The following is an 18,078-nucleotide window of genomic DNA, read 5'->3' as shown; positions in this document are numbered from 1 at the left end:
ATATACATTGATCCAAGCTGGACCAATAAAACAAAATATACCATGTCTGGAATTAAAAAATGTATAAAAACAAAGGGGTTGATTTACTAAAACTGGAGAGTGCAAAATCTGGTGCAGCTCTGCATCATCTCCTAACTTCAGCTTATTTAGTTAAGCTTTGACAAAAAAACTCTGAAGCCGAATGGTTTCTTTGCAGACCTGCACCAGATTTTGCACTCTCCAGTTTTAGTAAATCAACCCCAAAAGGTTTCATTTTTTAGTTTTGATAGAATAATAAAATTAGACAAGAGTAATTAGAACTTAGAAATTTTTTTTTCCTTCTGTGTTCCTCCTTTTTTTACAAAGAGTGAAAGTATTGGAAAATCCAAAACAGAAAATCTTCCATTGGGGACACTTGTTCTGTAGACAACACTCTAAGTCCTTGTACACACGGTCGGAGATTCCGACGGAATGTGTCCGATCGGACCGTTTTGTCGGATATTTCGACTGTGTGGTCTACATCGGGCTGTTTCCGTCGGAGTATCCGACGGACCAAGTTTTCCAACAAGTTTTCGGACAAAATGCTCCGATCAGACATACTCCGATCATGTGTAGAGAATTCAGATCGGACAAAGTGCCACACATGCTCAGATCAAATTCCTACACCAAAGCTATTGGCTACTAGCGTGAACGTAGTCCCGTCGTAACGAAATAACGTAATCACGTCAGATTTTCCGACAACTTTGTCCGACCGTGTGTATGCAACATTTTCGGACAAGATCCAACGGATTTGGTTGTCGAAATCTCTGACCGTGTGTACAAGGGCTTAGTCCTTGTACACATTGTCGGACATTCCGACAACCAAATCCGTCGGATTTTGTCCGAAGGATTTTATCTGAAACTGGTGTTGCATACACACGGTCGGACAAAGTTGTCGGAAAATCAGATCGTTCAGAACGTGATGCCGTTATTTCGTTACAACGGGACTACGTTCAGGTTAGTAGCCAATAGCTTTGGTCTAGGAATTTGATCTGAGCATGCGTGGCACTTTGTCCGATCGGAATTCTCTACAAACGATTGGACAAAGTCCGATCGGATCATGCTGTCGGAACATTTTTATATCCAGCTCTCAAACTTTGTTGGTAGGACATTCCGACGGAAAAAGTCTAATGAAGCCCACACACGGTCGGATTATCCGACAACACAGTCCGATCTGACATTTTCCGTCGGAATGTCCGATCGTGTGTACAAGGGCTAAGAGGGCATTTTCACTTCTGAAATATTTTCTAACTTCCTTCTAAGTCTATAGGACAGGACGCAAAGGGAAATTTCCACAACATGAACAGGAGTGTTAAACATTTCTACTCTAGCCAAAATGGAAAAAAAACTTTTGGCTTTAGATATACTTGAAGGTGTCCATGCATGTATCAATTATCAATAATTCATTTGACATCTGCTCAGATACCATTGTGATGGAATGAAAAGTTAGCTGCAATCGGCAACCATATATCATCTTGCTTCTTCATCCATTCTCTGGCAAAGAAGTCAAGTGACCACACTGCACAGGCCTGGCCATATGTGTGTTTAGACACATGTGATGGATACTGCACCACCCAAGATACGTCTTGAATTGGATCTCATGGCCATTTTTGTAACAGGTCAGTGGTGATTAAATTGTGTCTGATAATTACATTACCATTAATAAAAGATTCTTTATAATAACAGAAGCGTATTTACCGCTAAAGTAAACAGCTATAACAACAAAAGCACGCAAGTAAACTGGAAAAAAACATTTAGGGATATCCTGCTGTTTAGTTGAGCATTGCTAATAATCAGATTTTAAATTGTTTTAGTAAATGCAGAACCATAAATTGCAAATAAAACATACGCTCTACCTGAGGTTTTACTGCAGTGCAGTAATTATACCTGTTCGTTTTCTACACGTACTCCCATAGGAAATAGTTATTACACCACTTCAGCGTCTTTGCTTTCTAGAACACGTATCTATTCTCAGAGCTTGTTAACTGGCACCAGGAGAAATTATGCTAAATATTACAATGCCTTATGAGAGGCAATCTGTGCAAGCTTTCTAGAAAATATGATCTATATTTAATTTTCGAAAACAGTGTATGCAATTACAAGAACTTCAGATTTCTTTAAAGCAGCAGAGGTTGTTTAGTCAACCTCTTGGATCTCGGTAAAGTTCTCACAGCTAAGACAACCTGAATCCTCTCTTTTATAGCTGTTGTTGGATCAACTGCGGGGAATGGAGGGGTGCAGGCCTGGCCTCCTGACTAGGGCTGGCACTACATGTACTTTGTCCCTTTAGGAACAGAGTATTAAAATAGAATTTATAATGATAGATCTTCTTCAAAGTATATCTAAATTCAAGAGACTAGAGGGGAGTTAAAGCTGAAAAGAAAAAAAAATCCTCTCTTTCAGTTAGGCTGCCCCTGCCATGCAAAGCCTAGAGGGCCGCCAAATGCAGTTTTCCTTCTGCTCCCTCCAGGCAGTAGTATTGGTGCCCGCAGCCTCTTTTCTCCCATGCTTTGGTGGTCGGATGCCCTCTAACATCATCAAGACCAATGCAGAGCCTATTGTAGCCCTATCCTGGATGTGAGGACGCTGAGGGACAGTCCACTGCTGGAGCGTAGGGTAGAAGAGGAGAGTGTGGGATGTCTGAGAAATAAAATTGATAAAAGTAACACTGCTTCCCCTAGACTTAAATTAACATTTATAAAGAGAAGTTCACATTTAAAAAAAATTAAATAAATGCACACCTTTTTGCAGGAGCCTGTAAGAGCCGGTTCACACAGGGGCGACTCAGATCCGACTTCAAGTCGCCCCAAGTCACCTCAGGTCGCACAACATGTAGAAATCAATGTAAGTGAATGAGAGCTGTCTTAATGCACACTACTGAAGTCGCTCCGACTTCAGAAAAGGTTCCTGTACTACTTCAATCCGACTTGTAGGCGACTGGTACCCATTGATTTCAATGGAGGTCGCCTCCAAGTCTGATCTCCGTCTATACGGTGGCGACTCTCAGAGAATTATTAGCTCTCAAAAGGAGTTCCCCCCCTGAGAGCTCATTCTCTGATTGGCCACGGCAAGTCGCCTGGCCTGGGGCGACTTAAAGTAGTGTTGTAAGTCACGTCCAAGTCGCGTCCAAGTCGCCTCCAAAAGTCGTGTTGAAAGTCGTGTTGCCCCTGTGTGAACCGAGCCTAAAGCATTGCACTCATGATCAGCAGATGAGCAGAAGGTCCACCACTTGCTGTCACTAGAAGCAGGCTGGCGGGCAGCGGCTGCACCCTTACAACGGGTGGAACATGTTCCCAAGGGTGAACTTATCCTTTAATCTGTGTGGGGGCAGCCTCATCTCAAGGGAGGGTTTTTTTTCCTTCTCCCTGCTGTTAATTTATTTTTGCTACCTGTGTCTCATTAGGGAGTTTTCCCTTCACTTCCTATCCTGTAAACTCAAAAAGAAGTGAGAGAATATATTTATGTGAAGCTATCCCCTCTCTTCATGGGAATATGGGTCCCCAAGGGAGGATTTCTTCTGGTGGCAACTCAAGATTTTTCAGTTACCCTCACTTTCATCCCCGGTGACACCGGTGATCAGGACAATTAGAAAGAGTGACATAGCGCAATGAAAACCTGATACTGGTTCTAGTTCCCCACCACACCAACCAAATAAAAAAAAAAAAAATTTTGCCTGGAGTCATACTTTAACGACATGTTACACTTGACAGCGCCTTCAGGCAGAAGTGGAAAAAATGTGAGGGCTGTCACTCCATTTTTTTAAGCCTAAAGCTGCTAACCCAGAACAATAATTCCGTAAATCTATAGTTGCGTTTGAACCAGATAGTAGGTTGTTATTTATTAAACTGGCCAGGTCCAGCTTATTACTGGAGTAATTATCAAAGTCTCAATATGGCAAGCCTGGAGCGCTCTATTGATAGGAAGCAACATACAGCAATTAAAGTGGTGGAGAGTTTGTGTCAACTTCTGGATATTACAGAACTTCCGAAGAGGCTAAAAACTCAGAGTATCATATAGTGTAAAATAGACCAAATATATAATACTTCTATATAAGAAATGCATGGGTAAATCCAGCCTGTGAGCGTGCTTTATTACGCCAGAAAAATCTCCAACTCATCCAATCAGAGAACACCCTGCATTCATTAAGCAAATGGAAAGTGTTCTCAGGCCTGCACTTCATGGGTTACCTGTTCACTTTTGTCTAGGGGATTTTTCAGAGTGGCGATATACTTACCTAATCCACGGCCGCTCCTGTCCCACTGCACACTCACATCTTGTGAATTGGCTTTTCCTGACGTCATCACGCCCATAGAGCGGTGTACTGACAAAATGTCGAACCTGGCAGAATGAGCAACCCGTGTCACTTCTGTTTTTTTTAAACCATCATGAATTGCAGATTGTGAAGAATTGCTGTTTATTTCCACAAATTGCTGTTTGGACACAACACCGGCAACCAAATAGAGTCCGGTGGACGATATGAGCGGAGATTGTTACTCCGCTCCAAAACAAGAAAATGGCTGCCGCTGAGGCGGCGACAACTTTGTCCTCATTAGCCACTGTGCTGTGAAAACAGCAAACTCTTCCCATAGTGGACTGTATTCGGTAGGTGGTGTTGTGTCCAAACACCAATTCGTCCAAATCAGCAACTACTGCTGGTTTAAAGAAAGAGGAAGAAATGTGGTTCGATTTTCTGCCGAGTTGCCTATTTTGTCAGAGTACCAGCTCTTGATGTAAGGACAAACACCAACAGTCCTGGATGATGGGGAGCGCAGTCTTCCGGAGGATCAAAGGACTAGGTAAGTACAGCTTTTCCTTGCACCCCTGGACAAAACGAGCAGTTAGCCCATGCAGTATGGAAAATACTTTTTTCTTCCATGGCGTTATGCTTTAAAGCTCAATATTTTGCCTTGCTTTGTTCATCCCTCCCTTCTTCATCAACATGCTTGCTAATTATATTTTTTATTTACATATCGTAATTAAGACACATTGGGGTTGATTTACTAAAGGCAAATCCACTTTGCACTACAAGTGCAGTCGCTGTAGATCTAAGGGGGGCACGCAAGGAAAATAAAAAACAGCATTTTAGCTTGCACACGATTGGATGATAAAATCAGCAGAGCTTCCCCTCATTTCAGATCTTCCCCTCATATCTATAGCAACTGCACTTCCAAGTGTACTTTCAGCGCACTTTCAAGTGCACTTGTAGTGCAAAGTGGATTTGCCTTTACTAAATCAACCCCAATGTCCTCATCACTGAGACTCTTTGATTCTCTATATAACGTAGGCAAATCAAGGCTGGTGGGAGGGGCTACATATGAAGGAGGAGGGGCTCCTAAAAAACAGCCAATGTATGATACAGAGCCTTCGTGATGGACAGAACTGAAATCCAGTAAATGAAAGGGGCAAGCCAGGGACAGTTCAGCTGAGATGGAAAAGGGCTAGATGATCTTGGGTATCCTCCAGCCAGCAAATGGGGCAGGCCCTGACATGCTGCAGTTTCTAGTGCATACTGTGGGATGCTCACAGGCTGCAATAAAATCAGAGTAAGCAATTTCAATACAGGAGGAGTCAGATGGTAAGGCTGGAGTTTTGCTTTAAGCAGAGTGAGCGCTGATTTATTACCAGTTACTACATCAAAAAAATAGCACTCTATTGAATAAGAACAATATTGTCATCTTTTTGTTCTTAGTTGCTTTTGTAAATGCTTACTGGATATTTATCATATTATAATATGAAAAATACTTTGACAATACTTACACCAGGAGCACGCACATACATCAGTACCATGCTCTCCCGAGCACGGAATACCAAGACAAAGTGTTCTACTTCATGTTGCAATCATGATTACAATGTGTGACAGCAGATAAGGGAGGGAAACCAGGAAAGAGACGTGCAACTTTCATCAGCTAACTATTAGAACAAATTGTCACAATAACTCTCACGTGGAGCTGTAAGCTGACCATACACATTATGAATGACACAGGATATTTATTTATTTTTATTTTTTTGTGTTCCATTTTCTGCCACTGGTAAAATAGAAACTTCCCCGGGGATAGATCATGTGCTAGAACTTCCCCCAAAGTCATTGCCATTTAATTAGTAAACAATTGTTTATGTCCAAAGTCTGAACGTGTTACTCTTTACACTAATTTGAAATTAGTACTTTAGTTTTAGTTACCTGAACTTGGCAAAAAATAAAATAAAAAAAAGTGTCCTAAAGAAGGCTGTTCTTTTTCATTTTTTCTATATATATATATATATATATATATATATATATATTTTTATTTTTTCTTAAAATCATATAATAATAAACGCAATACACAGTATAGGCTCTTTTTTTAAATACATGTTTCCCTATTTTTTATTAATATATATATATATATATATATATATATATATATATATATATATATATATATATATATTTTTTTTTTTTTTTTAAATAAACCAGCACACTGGAAAAAGTGTTAACATATTGTAATTGGTTCCCATAGTGTTCCCATTCCCAATCTGCTACCTGCTCCAACATGGTGTGATTGTCTGTACTGGCTTGAAAAGAAATGAATGAAAAGAGGGAGGATAGGCAGCGGCCTGATACAGATTCAAAACTAGGTTCAGTCTGTTTCTGTTGAAACAATTTCACAGACTTGGGACCCATGTATAAAAAAATAATACCTCGCAAATATCTTAAGAATTGGCACAGACACGATGATTGATCCCCGTATTATTTATAAGAAGATTTTCTCTATCTAGTGGACTGGTGCCTTTTTTGATTGAGGCATTTCAGAAAATGTCCACATTGTGGCCACTAGATGGAGCTGACAATCATAAATGCATTACAGGCAATTAGGGGGGATCATGTGTTGTGCCAGAGCAAATGCTTAGGACATTCACACAACAAATTTCTATACACAGACCCCTAAAGCTGATCATAGATGGTACGAATCTTGGCCTGTTCCTACTAAAGCATGTATGGGCAGGCTGATTGTACCCAAGTCGATCCATCGACTCGAGTACAACCAGTATGTCAGATTTTTCATGCAATTTTTTCCAGCGGATATAGCTGCTAACAATAATCGTTGTGTGTTCTCCAGGCAGTACCCCCCCTCCCTTTCCGGAGAGAACACAATAGTTCCACGACTGTGTTGATGGAGGAATCAAGTGATTTTCTTTCCTGCAACCTCTGGTTGCAGGAAAGAGAATCACACCATCTATGTTTGGCTTTAGTCTGGGTGGGAAAGGCATTTGGATAACCTGAGTTTATACAAAGCTTAGTGTGGTTTAGTGATCAGAAGACCCCCTGGAGTAATAATTGCCCCACTGTAAGCCCCTGTACACACGGTCGGAGATTTCGACAACCAAATCCGTTGGATTTTGTCTGTCGGATCTTGTCCGAAACTGTTGCATACACACGGTCGGACTAAGTTGTTGAAAAATCCGATCGTTCAGAACGTGATGACGTAATTTCGTTACGATGGGACTACGTTCAGGCTAGTAGCCAATAGCTTTGGTGTAGGAATTTGATCTGAGCATGTGTGGCACTTGGTCCGATCAAAATTCTCTACACATGATCGGAGTATGTCCGATCGAACCAGTTGGTCGGAAAATATTTCCAACAAGTTGGAAAATTGGGTCCGACGGATATTCAGACGGAATCAGTCCGATGCATACCACACACAGTCTGATTATCCAACAACACGGTCCGATAGGACACATTCCGACGGATTCTCCGACCATGTGTACAAGGGCTCAGACAGCCATATTAAGTGAAGCTGGAGACACACGTAAAGAAAATATTACCACTGAAGCTGGCCATACAAAACACTCATTTCATCTGAATCCTATTAACTAGCTGAAGTCCCAGCCATGGTTGTCCCTGCTGACACCACCCAGCTCGGGAGGAAAAGTCAAATAGTGACCGCCACCAATCAGCTGCAGTCACTGTTTGGGTATACAATAGCTGGGAAGGGTCACTTCTCTATCTCTTCTATTTATCCTAGTTGGGGGAAATCTACGGATTTATCTCACCCAGGCTGCTGGGATGAAATGAGAGAAATCACTACATGCATGGCCAACTTAAGGTGCCTTGGACCCATATGGGCATAGCTCAAGGTACCCAAACGCAGTCACCAAAATGTTCAGAGAAGTAACACAATAACCCAAATACATGTCAGATAGCCTTACTATTCCCCCTTATTTATGGCGGTGCAAAACCGATGTATTTTGGAAATATACATACTATATGCATTGGATTGGAGTGCGTGAATTCAAGGCCGAAGCTGTTCAGGAAACCCGATTGTACTATACAACCAGCTGTAGAGCGTCTCCATTATAGCTGCTTGAAAGGAGACTTTCTAACTTGAGCGTCTCTGAATGTTACGTAAGAAACACTATCACAAATCTGGAATTTACCTCTCCACAAACTATATAGTGTCAGCAAATTGGTACCAGGTAATTTCCAGTAAAGAAGCCATGGGAAGCCATGACTCACTATTACTAAAAAGGAAATGAAGGTACAAAGTTCAAGAGCATCCTCCGTTACATTCTGAGGGCAATGTCACATTTCAGCATTGGGTCTGCAGCAACTAAACAGTGACAGATGCAGTTATGATTGTTAGGCAGTAATCTGCCAGCATACTGTCATACAAGCATGCAGGCGGATTATATGCTACATAGAAAAAAAAAACAAAAAAAAAAACACACATGTAGTGTCTTAGTACAACGCTCCTTGTGTGCAAAAAATATGCTGAGTTATGCTGTTCAGCATTGAATTCTATGATCCTGGTCCATTCACAGGATTTCCAAAACCTTTTGCGATTACAGATACCCATCCGATTGCCCAATATGTTCACAACCGTAGGAAAACAATCGGGGGGGGGGGGGGGCAGGGAACAGGTACATACCTGGTCAGATCTGTATCTTAGAATTTTAGCCCCCCTCACAAAGCACCCCCCTACAAAGCACAGCACAGCGGGAAGCCACCTGGCTTCACTGCCGGTTTCCCATGATGCCAATACCTGGACCTGAGACCGATTGAAGAATCAGTTCAGGTGAGGACAGCACTGGATCCCTGGGCAGGTAAGTGTCCTTATATTAAAGGTCAGCAGCTACAGTATTTGTAGCTGCTGACTTAATTGGGGGGGGGGGGGGGGGACTGGAGCTCATCTTTAAGGAGATGCTGGGGCTGGGCAGAAAGGGAATAACATAGAAACAACAAATCAGTAATAAAAGTATCTGTAATTAGTGAAATGATCACTGTTTTTGTGCAATCAAAACATGGAATCGAGGTATAGTTACTGGCAGTGTTACTAGATGTCCCTCTCTAGTAATGTAGGAGGGGTAACTTCACTCTGAAGAACATAAAGCAAACATGTCAGTGACATCAATGGGGGTTATTTACTAAAAATGCACGGTTCAAAGTCTGGTGAAGCCCTTCACAGAAACCAATCAGCTTCCAGTGTTATTGTCAAAGCTTAATTGAACAAGCTGAAGTTAGATGATTGACTATCATGCACACCAGATTCTGAGTGCCCCAGTTTTAGTAAATCTCTCCCAGTGTATTGAAAGTAAAGCTGCCCATACCTGGCTAGAATCAAACCAATTCCTCCATCCTTGCTATACAGTAGAGATGGAAGAATCTCCCTCTGTGCCCATTGTATTTTGGTCCTGTATACCTGGCCCTGCCAGCTGTCAAAATATCCATTTGATCGGAAGCAGCCAATGTCTTTCACCTGGCAACTTTGTATTGAAGGATGTTGGGTGGGAAGTGGCTGACAGGGCCACCCACTTAGCAAACTTCAGTCAGTTCATTAGGAACCGGATGAAATTCACATAGTGTATGACCAGCTTAATATTTCAAAGTGCCAGAACCACAAGACTTTGATACTCCTCTAATTGATCTTCTAGATCCCAGGAGGCCACCAACACAGGGTCTTGACACCTGCTAAGCTAAGGCTTAATGTACACGGAATGTTTTTACAACCTCTCCTGAACAATTTAACTTGACAGATAGTAACCCACAATTAAAACATCCATTTGCCACGTTTTTTTCCCCCCAAAACAGTCAAAAATGAAAAATGCCCGTAAGCGAAATGTGAGTTTAGAAGCGTTTGGTTCTTGAAATCCCTCTAAACTCAGCATCTAAACTCATTTTTTTGCTTTTACAAAAAAGGCATAACAACATTAAATGAACCTGTGTACATGTACATACAAGATAACATTGGATGAGTTCAGGGGCAGCTGAAAAAAAGCATCCAACTGCCTCTGAACGTCCGTTTACCAGCAGCATCTCTAAGGCCTCTTTCAAGCTGTGCTGCCCATTTGCAGTGCATTTCGGCCACTACCGGGGCGCTTTTAAACCCCGTTAGCGGCCGAGAAAGGGTTAAAACCGACCGCAATAGCACTGTTTTGCCGGCGGTATAGCCCCACTGCCCTGTTGATTTCAATGGGGAGCAGCGGTGGTGGAGCGGTAAACACACCGCTCCAAAGAAGCTGCTGGTAGGACTTTTCCTGATGTCCTGCCAGCGAGGGCTTTCACACAGGAGACAATGGAGCAGCTGTTTGAAGCTATAGCACCTGCAAAACACCCTCGGTGTAAAAGGGGTCTTACTCCTAATTTTCCCTGCCTTAGGCCCCTTTCACACTGACGATCCGTTCAGGCCCGCCTGTCAGTTTTTCAGGCGGACCTGAACGGATGCTCCATAGAGGTCTATGGAGCGTCGGATGTCAGCGGTGACATGTCCGCTGACATCCGACCCCGAAAAAGTCTGACGGAGGAAAAAGCTATTTTTCCATCCGTCTGCGGAGCGGATCGGGTGACGACGGACACTGCGGTCCGTTGTCATCCGATCTCCCATAGGGGAGAGCGGCACTGTGACAGGTCTGTCCCTGCGCAGTGTGCAGAGACGGACCTGTCATCTCCCTGCTCAGCGGGGATCGACCGAGTGATCCCCGCTAAGCAAACGGATATCCACCCCGTGTGAAAGGACCCTTAGGCTCATACTACTTTTAATGTATTAAAGTACATTCTCACCAACAGCATTTTCCACAATATTAAAATCTAACAGGGACAGCGTGCCTTCTCTTGTTGGTCTATATAAAAGAAAAGTTGCAGGGTGATTTGTTTGGCGGGTGATTTGAATTAAGAGTGTAACTGAAAATCTCTAACTGAAATAGACCTTTTTTAACTGAAGTTTACAAGTGGAACTAAACCCTCCTATCAGTTTCAGCCAATGAAGCTGCCATCTTGGCCTCTATTTGATCTGTAACTGCCATAATGCTGCACATGTGATCAGTTATGACACCAGCCATTTGATGGTTTGGTAGACAGAACAACATATCATAAAACTTATCAACGATTATAAATGTTACAAAAATCGTTTAAAAAATCAAGTATGGACAGCAGCCAGAGCAAGTACGTAGACCCCGCAGTTAAAAAAAAAAAAAAAAAAAAACATCTGCCAAAAGCTGAAATATGACCTTTGGATTGTTTAAAATGTCTATGCCAAATTCCTGCCCAGCTTGATGAGCTCTCCAGCCACAGTACTACTACTACTACTACTACTACTACTACTACATGTCCCTGTATATCAGCTGGTAATGAATACAGTCTTTATAGCTCCACAGCAGCTGGAGTGACAGTGTGGTTGGTTTACTAAATCCGATGCGCTCCGAATCTGGTGCAGCTGTACATGGTAGCCAATCAGCTTCTAACGTCAGCTTTTTCAGTTAAACTGTGGTAATAAAACATGGAAGCTGATTGGTTTCTAAGTTGCACTAGATTTTGCACTCTCCAGTTTTAGTAAATCAACCCCACAGGCGTGGGCGTGTGCAATTTTAAAACATGACATGTTTGCTATCTATTTACTCGCCATAACATCATCTTTTATATTTAATACAAAAAAAATAGTTATGTATTGTTTTTTTTTTTTGCATTAAAAAAAAAAAAAAACGTATATTTCCAAAACAGTTACTGCTGCGTAAATACTGTGTGACATAAAACAAATTGCAACACCCACCAATTTATTCTCTAGGGCCTCTCTTTTGAAATATATATACAATTTGGAGGTTCCAATTAATTTTCTAGCAAAAAAATACTGATTGTTACATGTAAACATAAAAGTGTCAGTAAAGGCCTGGAGCTAAAGTGGTTAAAGAATTGCACTAACATGGATCTTTGCAGCAAGTCCCCTAAAAACAAAGTCGCCTCACCTGGTCTCCAGCATGCGGTCAGCACATAGGATTCTCAGTCTGCCTTGATTGAACTGTCAGTGGAGATGGACCTCTGATGCTGGCATTTACAATAATTGAATGCTGCCTCACTGGACAGAGGCTGCTCTCTGAGCGAGAGGCAGACGGGAGCTGTTCATTTGTTGAACTTTACTATATGTATATATAAGCTCCAATCCAGTCATAGAATGCAGTCAGTATGACTCACGTTTATAAGACAGGCTTACAGGTGTGCCCGCTACCTAGTCATCTCCTGACATTACCTGAGCACAGGGTGCAGCTTCCATCCTGCTGTTCAATAATTAAACACTGATACACGCCACAGACATTTCCGTCCTCACCGCCATCCCTTTCACCTTTTTATGTGCTTGGCAACATGTACATATTTCCACCATTGTTTTGTTTACAGGTACAGCATGTGTAACAAAGCAGGATAGGGCGCTTATTAGGCTTATATAACAGTAAATATATACAACCATACTATTATCCATGTGCAGAGCCTAAAATAAAAATAAAACACCATAGCAGCTAATCGTTCTTTACTAACCTGCCAGCAGCAAGCTGGATTCTGATTGGTTGGTGTAGGTTTGGGGCCCATTCACACGCAATGAGCTGCATTGGGCAGCACTGTAAAGACAAGGCACAGGCAAGTCCTATGAGTTCAGTTCACATTGCTGTGTTGGACAAAAAGTAGGACATGCTCTGTACAGTACACAGCTTGCTACGGTATACAAGGATGAATGAAATGTCATTTTGTGACATTTCAATAAAGTTGGGGGAAAAACAAAACAAAAGGAAACCGTGTCATGCATTATTTACAACTCACTGACACCACCGCTCCCTTCACAACACCCACCAGCAGCTGTGCTATGAGGAGTCCAGCACCCTTTGAATTGACTTATTAAATGCGTCAGTGCTCTGTACTATATGTATACATACACGCAAAGTACTGTATATCTGACAGTGGATGTAAACCCAAATTCCAGTTTTCGCTGTGTCTTTCTTATTAAAAGTGTATTAAACCCAGTGGCGGCTGTTGGTAGATTTGTTTGGGGGGGGGGCACAAAAAGTGCACCCACAGCCACCCCTCTCCCTCAGCTGGTCACCCCATCAGGTTCCCCTTCCCCTTCTCTCCTCCTTGGCATCCCAGGCGGCTTCCCCTTCTCCTGCTCCCTGCTCTCCTCCGCAGGCATCACGGGCAGCTTCCCCTTCCCCTGCTCTCCTCCGCAGGCATCCCAGGCGGCTTTCCCTTCCTCTGCTCTACTCCTTGGCATCACAGGTGACTTTCCCTTCCCCTGCTCTCCTTCACAGGCATCACAGGCAGCTTTCCATTCCTCTGCTCTCCTCCTCGGCATCACAGGTGGCTTCCCCTTCCCCTGCTCTCCTCCTCGGCATCACAGGCGACTTTCCCTTCCCCTGCTCTCCTTCACAGGCAGCTTTCCCTTCCTCTGCTCTCCTTGGCATCACAGGCGACTTTCCCTTCCCCTGCTCTCCTCCGCAGGCATCACAGGCGACTTTCCCTTCCCCTGCTCTCCTCCGCAGGCATCACAGGCGACTTTCCCTTCCCCTGCTCTCTTCCGCAAGCATCACAGGCGACTTTCCCTTCCCCTGCTCTCCTTCACAGGCATCACAGGCAGCTTCCCCTTCCCCTGCTCTCCTCCGCAGGGACCACAGGCGGCTTTCCCTTCCTCTGCTCTACTCCTCGGCATCACAGGTGACTTTCCCTTCCCCTGCTCTCCTTCACAGACATCACAGGCAGCTTTTCCTTCCTCTGCCCTCCTCCTCTGTATCACAGGCGACTTTCCCTTCCCCTGCTCTCCTTCACAGGCATCCCAGGCAGCTTTGCCTTCCTCTGCTCTCCTCCTCGGCAACACAGGTGACTTTCCCTTCCCCTGCTATCCTCCGCAGGCAACACAGATGGCTTGCCCTTCCCCTGCTCTCCTTCACAGGCATCCCAGGCAGCTTTGCCTTCCTCTGCTGTCCTCCTCGGCATCACAGGCAACTTTCCCTTCCTCTGCTCTCCTCCGCAGGCATCACAGATGGCTTGCCCTTCCCCTGCTCTCCTCTGCAGGCAAACTGGGTTTGCTCAGAGCCCCAAGCTCACTCTTTTTTAAAGCCTATTCATCACGTGCTTCAAACCCCCCCCCCCCCCCCCATTAGAATCTATGCATCCGGCGCCCTGTATGTAGACCAGGGAGCCGGATACATGGATGTGGGAGGCGGCACTTGTGCGCCCCTAATGGAAGGGCCACCACCGATTAAACCCAAAACAAAAAATGTAATATATTGCAGCTTACCAATCATTAGCTGTGGTGGCTGCATTTGTTTTCTTTTTTTCTTTAGCCTCCAGCAGATTTAAATACACTAACAAACTGAAGCTAAACTTCAGCTAATACTTTTTAATCAGTTACAGCAGTTTGTTTCTTCTTTTGGGACAAAGGTTTTACATAAAGAAATAAAAGCTGATCAATGTAAGTATCTCTGTCAGTGGTAATTGGTGTGTCTCATCTCTAACTGCAGGAGGGCTTGTTCTTTTGAAAAACAACAGACTTACTGGCTAGATCATCCAAAGAAAATATAAGAAAGCCAGTCATCACATCTAAGAATTTATAAGCTGCATGTTTGCAATGTTTGCTTTTGAATTTATTACTGCTTTAAGCTAGGATTTATAGGAGGAGATTTACTAAAACTGGAACAATCAGAATCTGAAGATATTCATAGTAGCTAATTAGCTTCCAGGTTTTTCTGTCAAAGCTTAACTGAACAAGCTGAAGTTAGAAGCTGATTGGCTACCATGCACAGATATACCAGATTCCGAGTGCATCGGTTTTTAGTAAATATCCCCCACTCACCCAACAGCCAACTAAATGAAATGGCACAGCAGGCTCACAATGATGCTGTTAATTATGAGGTAGTGACTTAGGCTGCGATTTTTTTGCTGCGATTTTACTGCTTTTGCAGTGCAGTTTTTAAACGATATGTGACTCCAAAACCAGACCAAAAACTCATCGCGGGTGCGTTTTTGACACATTTTCCATTGCCTTCAATGAGAAGGTGCGTTATTGATGTGTTTTTTTTAACTCCCCAAAAATGCTTCTCAGTGCTTAAGCAGCCTTAGTCTTGTCATCCTCCAACAGGAAGTGTTGTTAATGGCAGGATCTCCAGGTAAAACATTTTGCAATAAATAAAATATTCTCTTAAAGTCTATCTATACCCTGTTGTTAGTTTTGGATAGCACGGGGAACGGTTAGAACCCTTGTCAGGTTTTACTACTACCCATGGCGCTGTTATTAGGCCGAACTTAGATGGTGCGATTTCCTTTCCTGCATCCACAGGTTGCAGAAAACAAAATCGCTTGATTCCCCCATCAACACTGACATCCCTCCCTTGAAACTATTGTGTTCTCCCGGGGCTGTCCCAGCCAGGAGTACTGTGTGTTCTCCAGGAGTACACACAGTGATTATTGCTAGCAGCTACAGCCGCTGGCAATAATCACATAATAAAGCCACCATGCTTGTTGTACCAAAGTCGTTCGATGGGTCGACTTGGGTATGATCAGCCTGCCCATAGATGGTTCAAATCTCAGCCAGTCTCTGCTGAACTAGCCAAGATACGATCCATCTATGGCCGGCTTTAGAGACTTTCCTCACTTTCTGTTCTGGGGACAACCTTTTATGCCCCGCAAACTTGTGAATGAGGCCATTTGTGATTTCCTGTGGGAAGCTCAGTGGGGATCTCTGTAAATAGGTGTGGGCAGGAAACCCCATTAGAAGCAATAGGAGCCCCAGTGCCAGCAGCTATTTGCATGTAATTGGACATGCAGCGATTACCTGCAGATGATCGTCCCTGAATGCAGACTGTGTGCATCTAGGGCTGATTAGTTAATGCTGCAGACAATTAAAAAACGATTCCTCCCACTGACACCAACGAAGGGACACCATTCCTCCCACTGACACCAACGAAGGGACACCATTCCTCCCACTGACACCAACGAAGGGACACCATTCCTCCCACTGACACCAACGAAGGGACACCATTCCTCCCACTGACACCAACGAAGGGACACCATTCCTCCCACTGACACCAACGAAAGGGACACCATTCCTCCCACTGACACCAACGAAAGGGACACCATTCCTCCCACTGACACCAACGAAAGGGACACCATTCCTCCCACTGACACCAATGAAAGGGACACCATTCCTCCCACTGACATCAAGGAAGGGACACCATTCCTCCCACTGACACCAACGAAAGGGACACCATTCCTCCCACTGACACCAACGAAGGGACACCATTCCTCCCACTGACACCAACGAAGGGACACCATTCCTCCCACTGACATCAAGGAAGGGACACCATTCCTCCCACTGACACCAACGAAAGGGACACCATTCCTCCCACTGACACCAACGAAGGGACACCATTCCTCCCACTGACACCAACGAAGGGACACCATTCCTCCCACTGACATCAAGGAAGGGACACCATTCCTCCCACTGACACCAACGATTGGACACCATTCCTCCCACTGACACCAACGAAGGGACACCATTCCTCCCACTGACATCAAGGAAGGGACACCATTCCTCCCACTTACACCAATGAAAGGGACACCTTTCCTCCCACTGACATCAAGGAAGGGACACCATTCCTCCAGCTGACACCAACGAAAGGGACACTATTCCTCCCACTGACACCAACGATTGGACACCATTCCTCCCACTGACACCAACGAAAGGACACCATTCCTCCCACTGACACCAACAAAAAGGACACTATTCCTCCCACTGACACCAACGAAAGGGACACCATTCCTCCCACTGACATCAAGGAAGAGACACTATTCCTCCCACTGACACCAACGAAAGGGACACCATTCCTCCCACTGACACCAACGAAAGGGACACCATTCCTCCCACTGACGCCAACGAAAGGGACACCATTCCTCCCACTGACATCAAGGAAGAGACACTATTCCTCCCACTGACACCAACGAAAGGGACACCATTCCTCCCACTGACATCAAGGAAGGGACACTATTCCTCCCACTGACACCAACGAAAGGGACACCATTCCTCCCACTGACGCCAACGAAAGGGACACCATTCCTCCCACTGACATCAAGGAAGAGACACCATTCCTCCCACTGACACCAACGAAAGGGACACCATTCCTCCCACTGACACCAACGAAAGGATAACCATTCCTCCCACTGACATCAAGGAAGGGACACCATTCCTCCCACTGACACCAATGAAAGGGACAATATTCCTCCCACTAACACCAACGAAAGGACACCATTCCTCCCACTGACATCAAGGAAGGGACACCATTCCTCCCACTGACATCAAGGAAGGGACACCATTCCTCCCACTGACATCAAGGAAGGGACACCATTCCTCCCACTGACATCAAGGAAGGGACACCATTCCTCCCACTGACACCAACGAAAGGATAACCATTCCTCCCACTGACATCAAGGAAGGGACACCATTCCTCCCACTGACACCAACGATTGGACACCATTCCTCCCACTGACATCAAGGAAGGGACACTATTCCTGGCTTTAAGGTTTACATAGAGTTGCAGAGCAGGTCCAGAACATCTAGAACACCGGGTAATGTCAGCGACAATTGCTCGTGTAGGGGGGTGCTTTCCTTTGTTAGAACTGTTTAACTTTGGTGGAGCATGTACACTTCATTCACGTCCATGCACCTCTGTATGTTGCGACATTTGGTGCACTAAAGCAGACGATGACCTATACAATCTCTGTACAGTCTGACTTTCTTTCCAACTTTATTAAAATGTCACACAACGACACATCATTCA

General features: G+C 44.2%; 1 protein-coding gene across 4 annotated transcripts in view; it reads right to left on the bottom strand.

The window, feature by feature from the left end:
- Nucleotides 1–18,078, bottom strand: part of RHOBTB1 (Rho related BTB domain containing 1) — a 140,144-nt gene that overhangs the window by 38,464 nt on the left and 83,602 nt on the right. The window contains exon 1 of one of the 4 annotated variants that reach the window (XM_077454066.1): nucleotides 12,794–12,815. The exons of 2 other annotated variants lie outside the window; for them this stretch is intronic. The gene's annotated coding sequence lies outside the window, so the exon portion shown is untranslated. Of the gene's footprint in view, nucleotides 1–12,228; nucleotides 12,364–12,793; nucleotides 12,816–18,078 lie in introns of those variants that run through there. One more of the 4 variants, XM_077454065.1, reaches the window with a different exon arrangement.

This window comes from Lithobates pipiens, unplaced genomic scaffold (assembly GCF_037356315.1).
Source record: "Lithobates pipiens isolate NorthernLeopardFrog02 unplaced genomic scaffold, aLitPip1_a1.2 Scaffold_25, whole genome shotgun sequence".
Classification (NCBI taxonomy): domain Eukaryota; kingdom Metazoa; phylum Chordata; class Amphibia; order Anura; family Ranidae; genus Lithobates; species Lithobates pipiens.
This window is presented reverse-complemented; position numbering and strand designations above follow the sequence as displayed.